The sequence below is a fragment of the Morus notabilis genome, unplaced genomic scaffold (genome assembly GCF_000414095.1).
Source record: "Morus notabilis unplaced genomic scaffold, ASM41409v2 Scaffold120, whole genome shotgun sequence".
Lineage (NCBI taxonomy): Eukaryota > Viridiplantae > Streptophyta > Magnoliopsida > Rosales > Moraceae > Morus > Morus notabilis.
This window is the reverse complement of record NW_010367559.1, coordinates 382,187-387,848: the sequence shown is the minus strand read 5'-3', so window position 1 is coordinate 387,848 and position 5,662 is coordinate 382,187. Positions and strand designations below refer to the sequence as shown.

The window sequence follows — 5,662 nt, the reverse complement described above, 5'->3', positions numbered from 1 at the left end:
TTTTTTTTTTTTTTTTTTTTTTTTTTTTTTTTTTTTAATATGGCTAAAACCAACAAGCAAATCAGATTATCCATTTAAAATTGTAGGAAATCTTGCGCAAATATCAAAGTTAAGCAAAGTACATATAATTGGCTGTCCAAGCTTTTTTTTTTTGGATAAAATAAGTGTTAAGTTCAAGTTGGCAAGAAATATTTACTAAAAAAAAAAAGTTGAAAATAATAAATAATTTCACTCCTATCTGTCTGACTCCTTGAGGACAAAAAAAAAAAAAAGAGTAAAATTTAGAACAGGTGACAATGTATATGCATATATACAAGTCAAAAAGCAACATATTAAAAGAAATTGAATGAAATAAATTAATAGTTGTCTAAGACCTCTTGATATAGTGACGCTGGGGAATTTAAATAAGGAGTTGCGGGTTCAATCTTATATTTTATAAAAAAATAATTAATTAATAGGGTCTGTCTCTACTCTCTAGAGCTCATTTTCAAACATCCCAAAGCAGCAAATTCCTTATCGTTTTCAGCTAAACATTTCTTATCCCTCAAGGAAATGGTGGTGCCAGCAGCATTGGAAACCCGATCTATTGTCCGAGTTGAACATTAACATATTGTTGTGGCTGATACATTATTTGTGGCCGGTATAATGATTGTTGTTGCGCCATCTGTACTTGTTGAGGTAGCGGCACCGGCAGTGAGTACAATTGTGGCTGCCCTACTCCAACAGAGGTTTGTTGCCTAAAATTATATCGACCAATTCCCAGTCGTAGAAACGGTGCTTGTTGCTGCTGTAACGGTTGTCGCTGCATCCGCATTTGTTGTTGTACCAGCTGTTGTGGCAGGACATACAAAATATTGGCTATGTTTGAAATTGATCATGTTTTTATTTTTCACGTTTTTTTAAAAAAAAAAAAACGTTTTCAAAACTGCGTTTGGTGTAATAAAGACAAAAAACGAAAATAAAATAATTTTTTAGTTTAGTGTAAAATGAGAGAGAAATAAAAGATGACTTTCAGTTATTTTTCATTTTCGTTTTCTCTTCTCCCGAGCAGAGAGAGAGAGAGACATTAATGAATTTTTTATACTTAAAACAATCTCTTAATAAAATTACTAAACACAATTTTAAAAATGATTTCTGTCTGAAATTGAAAACGTTTTCGTTTTCATTTTCATTTTCATACAAAAACAAAATCATTTTGAAACGAGCTCTAAACGCGTCCATTATTATCGCGGAAACAATATTTGTTGTTGTCGTTGTTGTTGTAACCGTTGTTGCCTCATATGTGATTGTTGAGGTAGTTGCGACTACTGTTGGTGCAGTCCTCCAAACCAAGTTTGAGGAGCGTAAATATTTTGTTGTCGTTGATACTGTTGTTGTTGCTACTTTTGTCCCTGCATTTGTAACTGTAGTTGTATCGAACCAAAGATCTCAGCTTGTTGTGGTTCATTCTGAACATCTTCAGCAAACCCTATCGACATGACGACACCGCCGTCTTCTTGGTTTCGTTCTGGTTGCCTATTGTGTCCGTTAGCATTTTGGTTCTGAGGCACCATCTCCGCTAAAGTAGTCTCAAATAATGCTTATAACCTTAAAACAACGGACAAAAATATGCAGACAATCGTAATTGGATCGAACATAGTATTATCGAAAAACCTATTATTCTAGCTCAAAGATAATCAGTCTTAATCCATACTCTAATGATCATAACTTATATCAATCATAATCTTAAGCAATTTCCTTAATTGTTTTTTTTTTATTATAAAAGTTTAGAAAAATTGAAATCTGCTCTCATTTTATAAGAAAAATATATAACTCTATCCTTACTGAGTAATTAAAATAGTGATTATTCCGTTACTTTACAAGAAAAATTATAATTGTATCCCGACGAAAATAAACATTTATATATCCATTCAATAAAATAGTATCTCTAATGTTTTTCATAGTGCCGCCACATATCAACTTCCAAATGCCTACGGGCTACGAGTTCCTTTCTTAAAAATGAAAGGCTTCAAATCCAATATTGGTAACAATTATCCATAATACGAATTATTAATCCCTCCAAATAGCTTCACAAAGAAATTCTTAGAACAATATAAAATCCATACGACAAATTTGATGTCAAGATCCCACAATTAAAGAAAGTGAATAACCAAATTTATTGTTTCTATATCCAATAAATTTAGTTGACCCATGATAAATTTTGAGAAAATACGATCTTAAGTAGGATCGAAATAACAACGGTTTGGAATTGGAACACTAGTAAAAACGATGCTGTCCCCTTCATATGATCATGCCAATGGTCCTCCTCAAGAAAACAAGGTTCACCATTAGATTTTCCATTAAAGATTCAATTATAAGCACTTTGTTCTTATAAAGCACTATGACGTTTCTTCTTAACTATTTTATGCAAATAAAAAAGACGTTATTTAGTTGTAAAAGTGATAAGATTTTAGTAACAAGCTATTTCGATCCTAGTACTCAAGATTCTCAAAGTTCGGATTCTCCCAAATTTTATCGTTGGTCATCTAAATTGATGTAAACGACAAGAAATTTTGTTATTTTCGACTAGGTGTATTATTATTGTTGATGAGTTTTTCAGATTGATGGAGATAGGTTCTTGAGATTAGGAATTAAATTCAGTACTAATTAGTCACTAGAAATTTCTGTGTTACCTTATTTCTACCCATTTAGATTAATTTCGTAAAATTAATCTCATATTATTAATCCTCCATGAAGATTCATTTACTATGTTATGGCCTAAATTTCTTTAAAATAAATCTAGAATTTATCAAACCCTAACCCTAAATATGCAATTTAAATCATCCCAAGTACAAGAAATTAATGAATGCTGGAATGAATTATTGCCTACCAAACCAAGAAGAAATCAGCTTCTATCGTCTCTTCTTTCTCCAGGTACTTGAGCGCCCCTTTTTTCTTCCTATGAGTGTAGGGTTTGTCAAGGCCAAAATGCTCACACACACACACACACACACACACACACACACACACATATATATATATATGGAGTACATTCTTTTTTCCCTTCAAAAATTTAAGTTTAACTATTATTTTTTTTAACTCCAATATTCATGCCACTACACAAAATTTGATAACACTATAAAAAATAACATGTATGATACGAAATTATAACTTACAGGTTATAAAAGATAAGTTGGCATAAGATATTTAACAATAGTGCAAAAATAAAATAGTGCTACTTTATTGTTGGCATTTTTGAAAATTCCTCTTAAAAGATAAATAACCACTTATTTTCTGATTATTTAATAATTTATTAAAATCATAATTTGTCCTTTATAAGTGGTAGTAAATGAAACAAATGAAAACTGTATTTGAATTTGAATCACGAAGTCTTGAATTTGAAGGTATTTACAAGGGCCTGAAGGTTTTTTTTGTAAGTTTTTGAATAATATTACAAATTATTCAGCAAGATTTAAAAAGTATATTCCAAATTATTCAGCAAGATTTAAAAAGTATAAATTTTATTAGACCACTTCATAACATAAGAGAAAAACAACTTTATAATTAAGAGTGGGCACATGTAATCGTAGTTTTTAGGTGTATAATTTATTATCCCTGAAAAGAAAGTTACATATTAACCTTCAAACATCGGTGTGGTGATCTTCTAGGTCTTGAATTGTAACATTTTAAGGGTAAGACACTAATTCATATATATATATATAAGAATCCGTGAATGGAAGTAAAACCCTCATGGCTTACGAGGGATGGATTCCATGATCGGAAGGCAAACCATCCATATTTTTGTCGCTTAGTGCATACATATCTACGCTTGACGCACGTCATGATTTTTACTTCCTTAATTTCTCAAAAGAAAGTACTTAGGATCACAACAAAAAAATCCAACCAAGACTAAGAAAAGAAACAATCTGATTCATATGATCTGGTTCTGTTGGCTCAGGAATCATCTCACGTGCAAAGCAGCTTTTTAACAGCCAAGACCAACCAATAGCCACTTTTTATTATTTTTTTCACTCAATTTTGGATTTACATTACACATGTCATGAAAGTTGCTTTTATTTGCTACGGCATGAAGCAGGAACTCTCAAAAACTTTGCTCAAACTTCAACCGTCAATTTCTTGAGAAGAACAAGAATAATTTGGCATTTAAAGCAAATTTGTATTCCACGAAGGATTCATTTGAAATTGAAGGTTCATAAATCAGTTGATCATTTGTTTTCCTTTCTAACCCCTTGGTTTATAAGAAGAAAATTTACGAAGATATAAAATATTTGTTGAAGTACAGCTTATGTGCTACGTCAAAAGAAAAGCCCAAAATAAAATTTATGAAGATATAAAATATTTGTTGAATTACGACTTACCCAATAGTGGAACTCTCCTTTGAGCTGCAGGTGAAGAACAAAAGATTCAATTAAAAGTGAATAATAATAATAATAATAATAATAATAATAATAATAAAGTCAATCAAGGAAACAGTTAAAGCCCAAAAGAAGCAGACTTGTAAACAAGTAGTTGGTAACTTCTTGAAGAACCATGAAACCCAGTTTAGATAAAGATAGATCACAAAAGAAAAATTAAAAAAAAGGATGGTGTGAAAATGGAAGCATTTGTTTTGGTTTCCGAGCAATAGCTGATATGTACTTGCGTACTTGTCCCTTTTTTTTTTTTAGGGCATATTGGTTTTTGGACACGTGACAACTTGAGTTTTATGTTTCTTGTGTAATTTATGTTTTTTTTGTTTTTTTATAATTTGTGTACTTTATATTATAGGCTTATTATTACACTCTTTGTATTTTATCAGAATAATAGAGACACTTTTTTAATTAAAATTAATCACGTTAATATCTCTCGATTTTTTATAAAAATTACACAGATACTCCATTAATTGACCATCAATCTTGATCAATGTCAAAAATGTCCCTCTATTTATCAAAAAAATGTTTTAAGTTGTACATAATATTTGAAAAGACTTGTATGCCCTTATTTAGCATAAATATGAGTTTAGTTAATTTTTACACAATTATAACTATAATTTTCACTCTAATAAATACAAATATTTTCTCGATTTTTTCCCTAAAAATCCTTTTTTTTAGTAATGTTCTCCATCCATTAAACTAGCGTATTGAATTAAAAACCATTTAATATTTAGTGCATTATTAGGACTAATAATATTATAATGAAAATTAATTTAATTGAAAGAATAAATTAAATAGGACAATTTATCCTAATAATGAAACAAAAATGGTTTAAATTAAACTTAACACATTAATGACAAAAAAATATAGTACAAAAAAATTAAACGCATTAACTTTTTTTAATATATTTTTACGTTAACTCTTTAAAAATATATTACAATACATCTCCTAACACAATTTTTTTATTAAAAAAATCAAATAAAAAAGAAAGAAAGCAAATTTAACACATTAGTAGTTTTAACATTTCTCATCAAAATTTAACAGTGTTTCAAATAGAGGGTGTTGCTGTTATTAAATTCACTACAATTTTAATAAAACACAAAGAGTGTCACTATAATAAACCCTTTATCTTATTACTGCAAGAACGGAAGTTCTTTTATGCCCTTTCAAGAAAAAAAAAATGTCATTTTTTACTGTCGATTATACGATGTCGTATGAAAACTGAGATTAAAATGTTCAAGCCAAGGGTT

At 29.6% G+C, this 5,662-nt stretch overlaps 1 protein-coding gene across 1 annotated transcript in view; it reads right to left on the bottom strand.

Moving 5' to 3' along the window:
- Positions 1-4,117: 4,117 nt before the first annotated feature.
- The window catches only part of LOC112094421 (disease resistance-like protein DSC1), a 5,730-nt gene continuing 4,185 nt past the window's right edge, over positions 4,118-5,662 (bottom strand). The window contains exon 6 of the mRNA XM_024175208.1: positions 4,118-4,382. The gene's annotated coding sequence lies outside the window, so the exon portion shown is untranslated. The remainder of the gene's footprint in view (positions 4,383-5,662) is intronic.